Source organism: Cupressus sempervirens, chromosome 4 (assembly GCF_028749045.1).
Source record: "Cupressus sempervirens isolate cs-2001-9-10 chromosome 4, ASM2874904v1, whole genome shotgun sequence".
Taxonomy (NCBI): Eukaryota; Viridiplantae; Streptophyta; class Pinopsida; order Cupressales; family Cupressaceae; genus Cupressus; species Cupressus sempervirens.
In genome coordinates this window covers 759,476,034-759,491,633 of record NC_143121.1, presented here as the reverse complement: position 1 = coordinate 759,491,633, position 15,600 = coordinate 759,476,034, and positions in this window count along the sequence as shown.

The window sequence follows — 15,600 nt, the reverse complement described above, 5'->3', positions numbered from 1 at the left end:
TCAAGGATCTAATCAGAAATCAAGTTGTAAGTAGATCCACTATTTCATCCTAATAGGTGAATCAATTTTGTCAATCCTTTAACAGGGTAGACTTAATAGTCTTTGTATAAATCTCCTAACAGAGTGCATACTTCATTGTATGTTTATAAATCCTCTATCAAGGTGCATCTAGTAGTCCAAATTGCTCTTAATAGGGTAGATCATTAGAAGTGATCAATGTAAGCCCTAACAGGCCAACTTTATAATATAGTAGTGAAGTTTTGTGGGTATCATCCCCACCCCAGTTTTTCTTTCTATTTGGAAGGTTTTTGGCTCACCAAAATTTTGTGTTCATGTGTTATAAATGTTTATCTTTCTCATGCATATAGTAGATTAGATGAATGAATGATGAATGGATTAAGTACTGAATTGATTTAAAGATTTTGAGGTTACTAATTCACCCCTCCCCTCTTAGTAACCTAGCTAGTCTTGATCATTTCCAACACCCTTTCCTATCTAATTATTCTCAAGAAGAAGTAGGACCAAAACACTTGGATCTTGAGAGTTTTAATGATGAAAAAATTGCTAGTTTTGAGTTTACTATCCTTGATCCCGATGAGACTGAGGTCCTAAGAATTCAGCTTGTTGAGAAACAAGCCATAAATAAGAAATTGAAAAAGGAGAGGGAAGAAAGGATTATGAAAGCTTTTAAAGAAAAGAAAACATTACTTAGATGAATTGCTAGGCTAAAGAAGAAAAATGAAATAACAACCAATGCATGGCGACTAGAGATTATAGGTCAAGTTGAACAACTTAAGATATAAGAACAAAAGTTGTTGGAAAATTGGAATATGAATCTAGAATGACCTGTAATACAACAGATTAAAAATTATAGTGCTCTAAAAGTTAACAACAATAAATCAAAAGATGTAGGGATGTTGTTGAGATTAAAGATAGAGGGAAACAAAAGGAGATTGGTGTTAAGATTAAGGAACCAGCAAAGATTGTTTAGATCCATGATTCCATGTCACCTTCTAATATTGAGTTGGAAAAGAAAAGGAAAGAAAATGATGCTTTAGTTAAGAGGTTGGAAATTAAAAAAATGAAGTATCCATAGCTGAGATAAACAACAAGATTAAATTCTTGGAAAATGCTAGGAGGCAGTCTGCAGTTATGCCTAAAGATAATGGTGGATCTAATGATCCAAATCAAAATACTACTAAGGTACCTATTTCTTTCTTATCTTCATTTTAACATAAAGTAGATCTTAATATATCTATCGATGATGCTAGCACTAATAACACTGTAGATAATACTAAGAGAGATATTGACCATCATCCTACGATTGATTTACAAAGGAGACCTATCCAGTTATAGGGTTATAGGAAAATATTTTTGATGGAATCCTCGGTTACCCTAACCCCATCCCACAAGAAATAAGGAAAAGGTTGCCTAAATTTTTTGGGAACAATGCTATCACTTGTGAGGACCATTTGAGGAGTTTTCTTTATATGATGAGTGATTAAGAGGTTGAGGTTGAAGATGTTATTATGAAGTTGATTGTTCAATCATTAACCAAAGATGCTAGAGAATGGTTCAAGAGACTTTCTAAATTATTTATTATTGATTGGAAGGATATTAAGTACTGTTTCAAAGAGAAATATGGTGACAAGCATAATCAAAGCTATATCCTAAGTGAATTTAGTAATATTAAGAGGCTACCTAATGAGTTTATCACTAAATTCAATAATAGATTCCAAAAAAGGATGTATAAGCTCATGCAAGCTATACGAGTTGAAGACAAGATCTATTTGATTAGCTAATTGAATTCTTTTGATGGAAAAATGGCATACTAGCTTAGGACTAAAGAACCCAAGACTTTAAGAGATGCTTTCAGAATTTCTATAAATGTAGAGAATAACTTGAGAATTTCAGGGAGATTGGAAAGTAAAAGAGATGATCCTAGGTTGTTCAGAAATAATGGAAATAGAAAGGAAGATCACAAAAGTGGAGGTGGAAAAAGGCAAGAGCCTAGTGAGATAAGTCAAGTTCTAAATGCTATGAAGAGTCTAAATCTCCCTTAGGTAAAAAATGATAGGAGTCCCACTGAAAATAGGGTCGCTTATCAAATTTCAATAGATAGAATAGGTTGCAAAATTTCCCCTATAACACCACCTAGAAAGATGATTAGCCTAATGTCCCTCCCCCCAAGAATACCAACAAAAAAGTCACCCCTGATCCCTTATCCAATTTTTTTTGTAAATTTAGTGGATGATCCTGAATTCACTACTGAGTCTATATGGTGCCTTATTTTTCAATTACCCCATGCTCCTAAATCCTATGTAGTAGCCTTGTCCTTCCTTGAGAATTAGACTATAGTAGAGAAATGTCAAGAACATGAAGAAAAAAATGATGATGTAAGATGTAATATGTTTGAGTCACACTATGATTATTTTTATTGTAAAAATTATGATAGAGATGTAAATGAGAAAAGGCAGCTTCAGAATGAAATGCAACAGTAAGTCTTTTCTAATGAGAGTGATGTTAAAGACAATGTGTGCAAAATGATCAATTCCAAAGAAGAAGTGATATTAAGGAAGCCCTCTAGGGAAGGGATTGATCAAATTACTACCAACATGATAGCTCAAGTATAGACTAGAAACATGGCTCAGAAAGAGGGTAATGGCAAGGTCACTAGTATTTTTATAAAATGAGTTAATCTTAAAATGGGGAAGCTGTGAAGCCTAAGGAAATCCCTATTGAGAAGGTTAAAATTACAAATAAAAAATGGGAACCAAATAAGTTGGATAATCCCAAGGTTTGGGAGTCCCCAAATAATGCTTCCAAGAAGTTAGATGAGAAGGATAATCCCAAGGTTTAGGAGTCCCCAAATAATGCTTCCAAGAAGTTAGATGAGAAGATACCAAAACCAATCACTATAAGTGACAAGAATCACCAAGGTGTTGTAAAATTTTTGGATAAACATCATGACAAAATGAATATGGTTATTGATGGCCCATTTGATTCTTCTATAGATATGACTACTATGTTATCACAAATCACTATCAAAATCTCTTTGTTTGAATTTTTAAGAATCTTTAAGCATAGAAATAAAGAAATAGCATGGTTAGGAGATTTTTTTTAAAGGTAAGACATGAGTGTAGTGAAAATCACAATCCCAAGGAAAGCAGTAAAGAAAAGTTGAAGGACAAAGAAGCTGAAGTGGTTGTGTCTCAAATTGCTCAAATGTTTTTGGATAACTCTATAAATCAATGTTTGGAAAATGTTGATCCATTTTTCTTGAGTATTTTAGTAAATGGTAAAACATTAAAAAATTATATGATTGATTATGGTGCTTCCAATACTGTGATTCCTTTTGAAATAATAAAGAAATTAGGCCTTAAGGTAGATACTACTCAAGGAAGATGGTGTGTTATTGATAAAAGAGAAGTGATAGTCATAGGTACTATTAATTCTTTACCATATACACTAATAGCCTATCCTGACAAAGAACTTACTATGAGTGTGTTGGTTGTTGATATTCCACCTCAATATGGCATGTTGTTATCTAGAAAGTGGAATGCTGCCATGGGAGGGAGTCTACAGTGTGATTTATCATTTGCTACCTTCAACATTGAGGGGAATTTGATAAAAGTAAATAGGGAGCCTAAAAGTATATATATGGTAAAAGAGGAAATAGACAATGATATGACAAACTTTGTGGATACAAATATCAATGCATTCTAAACTGAGGTTCTGACTTTGAAGAAATCTAAGCATAAGTCTCAGATGGAAGTAGAAGGTAACACAAAAATAGACAAAGGTGATCTATGGGCTATGTTTCTTGATGGTGCTTGTTCCAAGGATGGATCTAGTGTAGTTATTTTGTTGATATCTCCAATAGGGGTAACATATAAATTATCCTTTACATTAAGTTTCCCTTGTACCAATAATATAGCAAAATATGAGGCTTTGCTATTAGGACTTAGATTAGCTCACAAGCATGGGATAAAGTGTTTGCATGTTATAGGAGATTTTGAATTAGTTGTATCCCAAGTGAGAAATGCTTATGTGTCATATGTGTCAAAAAATAAAAGATTAAAATAATATAGGAATGTTGTATGGGACATGATTGAATATTTTGACACATTTGCGATAGTTTGGAAAGATAGGACTAATAACAAGATGGCAGACTTACTAGAAAATATAGCAATAAAACTTGATGATATTACATTTGTTGGTATATCTAAAATTACAACTCAAACTAGATCCTATGTTCCTGATAATGTCCAAAATTGGCAAGTATTTGAAGATGATAAAGATATTCTGAGATTTTTCACTTGTGAGAATATGTTGTCAGGACAAGAAATTTATTGTCCAGCGTATGTAGAGAATATAAATGGAAAAAACACTATTTTTGGGTAGGAAGTTGTGCAATTAAAGACAAACAAAGTCCCAAAGGGTTTAGTTGTTTAAGAAACTATTTTTGACAATCAAGACAGGTCACAAGTTGATGCCAATAAGTATGATGCTAAAGATTTGGAGGAGGTAAATTTTGGAACTGAGGAAACACCTAAGAAGAAGGTATATATTGGTAAGAAATTGCCTCTTAAAATTAAGCAAGACTTGATAGATTTGTTAAGGAAATATAGACATGTGTTTGTATGGTCATATGATGACCTAAAAGCTTATAGAGAAGACCCTTTTCAGCATGAAATCCCTTTGAAACTAGATGCTAAACCTTTTAGGAAAAAACAAAGACCAATGAATCCAACTCTAGCTCACAAAATGCAAGAGGAACTAATCAAGTTAAGAGATGCAGGAATCATAAAGCCTATTAGACATTCCTCTTGGCTGTCTAATTTAGTCATTGTTAGAAAGAAAAATGGAGACATAAGGTTATGTGTTGATTTCAAGAATCTTAATATATTTTCATTGAAGGATAATCATGGTTTGCCAAATATGGAAGCCATGTTGCAAAGGGTCACAAGTTCTAAACTTATATCTATGATGGATGGATTTTCAAGTTATAATCAAGTGGTTGTTAAGGAATTAGAAAAATTTAAGACTACCTTTACTACTCCATGGGGTACTTATGTGTATGTCAAGATTCCTGTTGGGCTTACTAATGCTGGGGCTACTTTTTAAAGGGCTATTGATGTGGCTTTTGCAAATATTATTGATAATTTTTTTTGTTGTATATTAGGATGATCTAACCACTTATTCCAAGGATGAGAATGATTATTGCATGCATATTGAAAAGGTATTTATCATAGCCCTTAAGTATGGTATCTCTTTAAATCCAAGGAAATAAAATTTTGGTGTTACTAAAGGAAAGTTGTTGGGGCATCTAGTTGGTAAAAATGGAGTGAGGATTGACCCTAAAAGGGTAGAAGCAATAGCCAAAATTTAGAAACCTAAAAATGTTAAGGGAATTCAATCACTTTTTGGGCAGATCAACTTTCTTAGAAGATTTGTGACTAATTTTGTAGAAATTAGTCGGTCTATATCAAGAATGTTAAAGAAAGGATTTGAGATAAAATGGGATGGGGAGTCTAGCATTGCATTCCATAAGATCAAGCAAGCTATTAAGTATGCTCCTTTTCTTAGGGCAACTAATTATGACAAGCCAATGCATATATTTTCCTTTTCTTCATTTCACACTATTGCTATAGTATTGCTATAGAAAAATTAGGAAGGTTATGAGTAGCCCATTGCATTTTTTAGCAAATCCTTGTAGGCAGTAAAACTCAAGTATGATATAAATGAAAAACATGCATATGCACTAGTGAAAGGGGTACAATCTTTTAGGTGTTACTTAATGGGAGCCACTATTATTTTATTTGTCCCTATTGCTACTATAAAAGATATTTTTTCACAACAAGAGGTATCTGGTAGAAGATATAGGTGGATTAACAGAATACAAGAATTTAACATTAATATTCAGATCACCAAACTAGTTAGAGGTCAAGGCTTGGCCAAATTGATGGTAGAAGCCAATTTAGAGGAAAATCAAATCAATCAATTGGATAATAATTGTGGGGATAATCTTTGTGATATGGATAATTCTGATTGGTATAAGGATGTGATTTATTATCTACAAAGTATAAAGTCCCCACTAGGGTTAACAGATAACCAAAAAGATCATTGAAATTACAAGCTATAAGATATGTTATAGTGCAAGGGTAGTTGTGGTGGAGAAATATGGAAGGGGTCCTTTTGAAATGTGTAGATGAAATTGAGTATAAAAGGATCTTAAGAGATATGCATGAAGGTGTATGTGGGGGTCATTATACTACTAAAACCACTACTCATAAAGTTCTTAGGGCTGGCTTTTGGTGGCCAACCCCTTTTAGAGATGATCATGAGTTTGTAAAAATATGTGATGTTTGTCAAAGGTTTAGTGGAAAGTTAAATTTTTTTGGGAATTTACCATTAAGACCTATTGAGGTGCATGCACCATTTCAACAATGGGGAATTGATTTCATTGGTGAGATTTCAAATGAGTCCAGTGGTGGACATTCTTGGATCTTGATAGCTACTGATTACTTCACTAAGTGATTTGAAGCAATTTCTACTAAGAATGCAACAAGTAAAGTAGTGATTAATTTTATTCTAAATAATATTGTGACTAGGTTTGGATGCCCACAAAAGATTGTAACTAATAATGCTATGTGTTTCAAATTTGAGGAATATAATAATTTTTGTAAGTACAACATTATAGAATATACATCGTCACCATATCATCCCTAATGGAATGGTCAAGTAGAATCAAGTAACAAGAGCATATTGAAAATTATCAAAATGATTTTAGTAGAGAATAAAAAGGCTTGGGATTCCAAATTGTCATTAGCTTTGTGGGCTGATAGGGTTACTATGAAAAAGGGCATTGAATGTGCTCCTTTTGATTTGGTCTATGGCATGCAAGCTAGACTTCCATAGAATAATCTAAAGGAAATGTATAAATTCGTTCAACTTTATGAAGATGATATCATTGATGAGATGCAGTTCAAATTGGATGATATTATACAACTAGAAGAAGCAAGAAGGGATTTTTCTATTTAAAATGCCAAGTTATAGTCACAAATGAAGCATTTATATGACAAGAAGGCCATTGAGAGGAAATCTAAAATAGGTGATATGGTATTGATGTGGAATGCTAGAATGGAAGATAAAGGAAATCATGGTAAGTTTGATCCTATATTGCTTGGTCCATATGACATGTATGAGGAAAATGGTGAAGATTCATATTATCTGAGGGATCTAACAAGAGATATTCTTGAATTAATTATTTATGGACAATTCTTGAAGAGATATTTTTCTTAAAGTATCTTGTTTTCCATGAACAATAGTTTTAGGTTTTGTATACATTTGTATATTCCTTGAGTCTGTGTATAGCTCCTATATTTTCTTTCTTTTGTGTTCCTATGCTCTCTAAAGAAGTTGTCATTTTTCATCAAGTATGTGGTCTACTCTACCATAGATTCTATATTCTTGCATAGACTCGGGTAGTCTATCATCCCCAGATAGAGCCATTGTTGGTCTGAATTTTACAAAATAAATGTTTCCAAATTCTAGGCATAAAAAATTAGAATTCAGTCCATTTTTAGAGGCTAGGGTTTCTAGTTTTTGGTCTTGCAATTTTGATAACCTTTGAAAATCCTTTTCAAACCCGCAGTCTCATTTCTTTTGAATTTATTTGGGTGCAAAACTTTTTAAAGTGAGAATATTCCTTGTCTCATTTAAATCTTTTGTGGTGTTGAGTGCCTTTTTTCCAAGTCCTTCCCACCTTCTGATCTTTGTTAGATCTATGACTGTTGCATCATCACTGTAGGAAAATGTGAGGTTTTTGATGATAGCGACATAGAAACTACTATGAAATATCTTGATGGTGTCATAAAGTGAAAGTTGGCACCAGAATGGTGCATTGTTCTAGAAAGGGTTTAGTCAAATGCTCAATCTCAGAGTTATCAGTTTTAGAAAGGATACACATGGAACAAGTTGTAGTTGGCTTCTCCAGAACTCAAATTTTCCAATGAGTTGCTATGTCACGACTGGAAAATCTTTTGTGCCCTGTTGGTAGCGACATAGTGCCTTGCCAGAGAATGCAAAAAGTGGAAACTTTTGAAAATGAGAGCAACTGTAGAGTTCCCACATAGTATCATGAATGTGTACATTCATTGTTCTAACAAAAGTACTAATTAGTATAATCATGATTGATAGGTAATCATTTCCCTGTCACCAAATTTTAAAAATCACTGAAAGTTACTATGTCATCACTAGAAGGGTGATGAATCTCATCAGTAGTGACATAGCGACTCATCAAGAAAATGGTTTTGTGGTGGCAAATGTTAAAGGTGGGTCCCAACATTTTTTTTGTCAAATTTGAACCATGACATGGTGGCATCTTGCTAAGAATATGTGGGTACCAAAATTTTTGAAACCACCAAAGGTCACTATGACGCGATTTGGAATTTCTTATGAATCATCAGTAATGACATAGTGTCTAGCCTAAAAATGAGAAATGCAACGAGGCTCAAAAGACATGATGTCACAATAAGGATTAAAATATTAATATTTATGCCAGCTTGACATGACTTTCCCAATTCATCAAGGATGAGGACCCACACCCAAGTCAGATGTCAAATGAACAATGATGATTGTTGGATCAAGATCAGATCAATGATCATCACCAAGTTATTATGAGAAATTACACTTTATTTACCTAATGCAACTTGGCAACTGAGGGACCCATCTTAGTTATAGGGATATGTTATAGTTTCCACATTGTTATATCAAGCATAGATCTATGGTTGTTGCATCATTGCTATGGAGAATCACTCAAATTTTAAGTGTAGAAACATAGCAAGTGAAGTAAATGGATAGTGGACCCACCACATTTGTATTAAATAATGAATCAAATATCTTCTTCTCAATCAAAATTAGATCAATGGTTGTTGCTATCTTGCATAGGCAATATGCTCGCTCTTTATGTATAGAGACATGGCAACATGGTGACATGTGTCCTCAAGAATTAGTGGGTCTAGTTTGAAATGCCAACTATGAAGGAAAGGTACATATGGAGAATTTTCATTGGTTTGACAGCCAACATGTCAAGTAGAATGTGAATCATTCTTATTTTCACTCCTGGATCGTAGGATTTTCTGAGATCAATGGTGCAAATTTGAAAAGGGAAGGTGGTGCCCCTTTGTTTCCCATACAGTTCATTTATGAGGAATGAAAGCTTCGTGTGGAAGAAAAAATAGAGTATATTGTAGAATATTTCACCATTTTCATCTCACACAAATACAATTTCAAGCTTTCTAAGTAGAAGAAATCACTAAGAATATTGTGTTGAGCTTGATTAGAACATGAAGTAGTTTCCCCATTTTTCATGAGATATTGCAAAATTACAAGGAAGAATAAGTAGAAGATCAAGTAAGTACCTATATACTATAACCTTTATAGCGATCTGATTTCTTGCAAATTATAATCAAAATGCCTCCAAAGAAGATTTCCTCTGAGCAAGAAGATTATTTAGCCTATATTCATGATGACTTGGTTGAATTACTCCCTAAATCTACCACTAAGACTGTGCAAGTTAGAAAGCTAACCTCATTAAACTCTAGGCTCAAAATTGTAGATGGGTTATATGGTAAGGAGAACTAGGTCAGGGATGCCAAAAATTCTAAAACTGGCCTTTCTCTATTCAAGAAATGATTTTTAGAGAGGAATTTTTTTGCCCCACATGCCAACATTTGGAACTTTGATTTAGAGAAATTAGTGGTTCCAAGTGTCTTTATGGATTATGACCTTCTTGAAGTAGTTGCAAATAATTGTGATCAAGTAGTTAGAATAATAAGAACTGATGGTATGCCTCTGGTTACAATTAGTCCTGAAGAGATTAGAGAGGTATTTAGTCTAGAGCCTTTGATAGATTATCATGTGCCAATTAACTTATAAGAATTAGAAAAGGAATATGTGTCAAAGAGGGATGTAATTAGGGGGGTGCACTGAGGGCCCATATTAGCACAATCAAGAATTTTCTAGTAATTACAATAGCTTCTAAGGAACCCTTCAAGAAAGAATATTTCACTTCTAGGGCTGTAGAGACATATTGGACTTTATGTCAAGTTTTTGGTGAGGACAAATAGAATGTCATGCCCATCAGTCTTATGTACATGATGGTTTATATTACTTCCTTTGGTGTGGATGTTATTTTTAACATTTCTTCCTATTTAGCAAAATAAATTCATACTGGCCTAGTAGGAATTGCAAATGGGAAAGTGGAGAAGATTTTTGGCCATTATTCTTTGTTGATGCATATGTTCTTGTTTAAAGAAGTAACATATTTTGGTAAGGAAATGGACATAAATAGAGAATGAGATAAAGAAGCACTACAAATCTAGTTATGGAGTGTAGATATGACCTAGGATGGAGAGAATGCTAGCTGTGTCAGGTTTGATAGGTACTTTGCTTAAAAGTTGAGGTGCCTCATATTAAGTGACAATCCTAGAGTTCCTAGGGCACTGATGAGTCTCATTAGGCCTATGGATATTCCTATTGGCTTGAAATTTTCACATAATTGGGGAGATATTATCCCATTCTCTATTTCTACTATCATTAGGGTTTATGGTTTTAAAGGAACCCATGATGTATTGCCTTATTAGGTACCTCTAAAGATAGTGATGGCTGAATTTTTTTTGGGGGACTAGAAGAAAGCTTTTTACTAAAAAGGAAAATGGGGTCAATATTCCCTACTTGTATTGTAGCCCATCAATTTTTGATCACTAATGGGGGTTGGATTTTTCTATATAAAATTTTGGATCAGTACAAAATGACTATTTCCCATCCCCATTTTTGTGATACTAAGTGATTTTATAACTTGGCCTTTAGACACAAAATTAAGTTTGGCAAAATTGACCATGAAATTTATTACCCTGAGTACATCATAAGAGGTGAGTTTTCCTTGCAAGATTAGTAAACTAAAAAAGAAAAATGGAGAGTTTACTCAAGGGTTTTGGAATTTATGTATTGTTTTGATAAAGATTATAGCCCTCTAGATAATGCCATAATAGAGGTAGATAAGATTTAAAAGCTCATGAATACTTTTCCCAAAATAATGGAGACTATGAATGAGAAGAAATAATTCTTTATTAATTCTTACCCAAATAAGGCTACAAAGGTCATGAGGAGGTTGGAATTCACTCCTAATGTAGGGGCTAGACATTTAGTTGTCCAAAAGGGGCTAGGTTATACCATAATTGAAAATAAAAAGGCCACTATGGATAAGGGTAAAAAAATAATGGGATCCACCAGTGTTGTCATGGAAGAGAGACCTAATGAGCCCTCTCCTAAGAGGCAAAGAATAATGAAAGAATAGGATCCTCATGTTGAGGAATATTTTCCGGCACAATCCCCTTTGTGGATTGGAGAGGAGCAACTCACTAGAGAATAGATTCAACAAATGGGGTGACAAGGAGGTGTTTTTATTAGTCAAGTAGAATTAGATGAGGGAGAGCCTCAAGAACCTCTTGTGCCAAGCCTTGATTTAACAGTATTAGATTATAGAGGTAGGGAATTGGACCCTATCATAGAGCAAGCTAGGCATCATTTTTTGTCAGATTATAGCTTTGTTAAATCTAAAGCTTTCCACCAGTTTTCATGCTGGGCCAATATAGGAAAATTTAAAGAAAGATGTAATAAATTGTGAATAGAGCATCTAGAAATGGATGAGACTACCTTGTACAATCAGGTGAAAGGAGAAATGATGCAATAATTTCAAAATATAAGCCCTAAAGAAGGAAGGTGGATGGTAAAGGCATCAAATATTTTACTATTACCCAATTGGGACATAGTTGATGCTTTAGTTTTCAATTCTATTTCAAATAAGTTGGATTTTCAAAACCAAGAAAAAAAGGAATTCTAGGGTACTACATTCAATGAAGACTAGGATGCCTTATTCATTTGGTCATTAAGGAAGACATCACAAGCTACCTCATTATAGCCAGATGAATCTAGATTTATGGGAAATATTATTGTAAGAAGAGTGGAAGATACCTCCCATGTATAGGCTACACACATGAATGTAGGGACATCTCACGTTGTTCTGGCTACTGCAGAGAAAGAGGAAAAGGAAATGTTTGAATTATAAAGTATAAAATAATTTTGGAAGCTTACAATAAAGATGTCCAAAAGAGGATTGGGCTTGAAAATAAGGTGATGGGGAGGTCTTCCAGACCAAAGATTACATATCTTTTCCCTCTAGTGGAACTTTTTAAATCCACTCCACTTATAGGAATACCAGATACACCACAAAGGCCACAATACTATACAAATGAAGAATTTGAAGAGGAAAAGAGCAAGTTGCGGGCATTACATGTAGAGCTAAACATACAATATGAAGATAGACTGAGAAAGGCTCTAATGTATCTATTAGATAAAATTGAATGGCCACTATTTTATGATCAATTAGCAAAAATAATAAGCATATGGGAAGAACTGAAAACCCATGAAGAGATTTTGAAACCCATTCTCAATAAGTGGGGAAAGAGAAGGAAGGAAATTACTTTTTTGTGTTACTCTATTATAAGGTCTTCCCATGGCTATATTGAAAAAAAATATAATATTGCTAATGATCTATCAGATTTTGATAATAGAAGGGTTGCATTACAACTGAAAGTTGTTTCTTATCTAAGCAAGTATAAGAATGAAAATTTTGATTTGTTCCCTTGTGCTTTAGATAGAAAGAATAAATTAAAGAATAAGGATGAATGGGCCATGGAATTGGATGACCTATTCTATTTGAGAATGAATAAGGTAATCAATGAAAAGGGCATCCTTTGTGGGCCACCACAATAGAGGAATTGGTCAAAGTCCAATTATTCTTTGATTTTTTAAAACAAGATTTTGTTAGTATTGATAAGGAAGTTGAGAATGTGCTTAGGAAGCAACATGATGTCTTGCAATTCTATTGGCCAGATGATACACTTTTTGACACATGGATGGAAAATGTTGCTTCTAACAAACAGTTTGAAGAAGTTGAAATAGATGATGATGAGATGCAAGAAGATGAAGTGCAGATTATTGACACAATAGCATTAGATCAGAGAGATAAAGAAGATAAAGGCAAACAATCATTTTCAGTTATAGGATCAAAAGCCCATGATGTGGACATGATAGAGGTACAATCAAGAGTAAAAATGGTTTTGTCAGTTCAAAGTGAAGATAGTGAAAACCTAGGGGAAGAAATTGATTTGCAATTACTACAAAAAGATTCATCATTGGCCAGTATAGTGGTTTCATACATAGAAGATTCAAAATAATGGTGGCAAATCAAAGAACTAGTAGCTTGTGAAGATGTAATAGAAATGGGACCTACCAGAGAATTTCTTAATGTGTTAACATCCTGCTACACTAATGTTTGTCTTTTTTTGAATGTAAATATCTTTGTCAAAAGGGAGCAGTCAATTACAATTTCCCTCTACTTGTTGTAACTCATGCTTATATAAATGAGTTTTCAAGGCATTGTGACAGGTTCGAATGGCTTCTATAATTTTATTTTCTTTAAAGAAAAGTACAGTTTGTCCAGTTGTATGTAGTTGTTTTGAGTTTACTTTCAATTTTACTCTCTGATAATATATAGAAATGATAGAATCAACAAGATATTATGGGCTCTTCATTGAGTTTCTATTAGTCATTGTATTAGTTATCTAAAATGATAATACAAAGGAGTACTTACATGATATCTGTGTCACCAATTTTTGACTCCATTTTATGAGTTTGTTTACTTTGAAGTCATTTGAATAAGGTTTAATTGATTGAATGTAGTCTGGATGGGTTGTATACTGACTTTATTGTTGCTTTTAATTCAAAGAATTATGTAAATGCTTTAGTAAATCAGTAGAGTTTATGGTTTTATAAAAGGGATATTCATAAGAATGGAAATGGGTGATTACAATTGATAGATTCATTTACAAGTTATTTGAACTAGATCTCCTACCATTAGTTAACCTTTGGCCCAATGGATAAGGCACTGGTCATATAAATTAGAAGTGAGAGAGAGTGAATTGTACCATTAGATATCAAATCAATTATAAGATCAAAATCATTTTCATTTTATTTTGTTCAAAATCATAAATATTTTTCACCACTCATTTATATATAATTTTTGAGTCTTAGGTATCTGCTATTTGTAGAAATGTTTGTAAACATTAGGAGAATTATGACCAGATCTACTTATGAGGGATTTATATAAATTTGAGAATATTAAAGAGTTGGATAAATTGTGTATGTGTTTAAAGATATAATATGATAATCAGAATGAAACTAAGATAATGTTCAGACAACAGTTTAGATTTGAACCATCCCTTAGGTATACCCACCTTGTTTTTGCAGAGCTTAAAGAGTAGAAAACCATCTTTGATTTTTTTTGAAGCTAGGTCCAAATGGTTTGCACATGTAATTGTTAATAGGAAGTGACTAATACTTAGGTTATGTGAGTATTACCACTTTGGTATTGAGCATTTTTTCTTCAATAGTTTTTTACACCAACAGATTAGACACCAAAATTTAATGTGGAAACCCAATTTGGGAAACACCACCAATAACAACTAGTTAGTAATTTTCACTCTTCTGAAGTGAGCCCTATTAGGAGCCAACCCTGTTAAAGGTTACAAAACACACTATTAGGTTTTATCCTATTAAAGGATTTAATCACCCTATTAGGAGTGGCCTTGTTAGAGGTATTGAGAAAAATTCAATGGAATTTCCACCTTGTTAAAGGATTTGCAAATAGCTATTAAACCAAATTTTTTAGGAGATTTAGATCACTCTTACAATGGTTAGAGAGTAACAATTAGATGAACTAATTTGAATGAAACTGAATTGCTGATTTCAGATCTTTGTTCTAGCTTGTACTTAATCCTTCCTGATTGAATATGGCTTTGCTGCACCACAAGGATATTCTTCTTATCCTTCAAATTTTCTTCCTCTACTCATTTGTAGATCTTCAATCACATCAACATAATTTCACACATTCAATTGCACAATTTGAAATCACAACTTGACCCTATACGTATATCTTCCACTTTTTCAAGTTGGCTCAAATACAACTTAGAATAATCAATATTCATCACCTTAATCAGTTGGAATCAATAGATAAATCAATTGAGCTTAATAAAACAAAATAAGAAAATACTTCTTTAGTCAACCCAACTTGATAGAAACTAAATCTAAAATGATTTCCTTTGTTAACCAACAAAAGATTAGTTAACAATACAAACTTATGAAAATCCTTTGGAGACCAAGTGAGCTTGGTTAGCACTTGTTCCATCCAGATTTCCTTCATTACCTAAGTGAGCTTGGTTAACACTCACTTTCTACAACTTTTCTTTTGACCACTTGTTAGATACTGAGAACTGTCTTCACTACCCAAGTGAGCTTGGCATCTACTGACTAATAATGATATGAAATTTTTGTAACATTAGAGACAACACACAATTAACCAATTATGTCCAACAATCTCCCTCTTTGGCAATGATGGCAACACAACATGTAATAGCACAATGAGATTTTGGATTTCAGACTTGAGAACTCCCTCTATCAATATGAGCTCTTCCT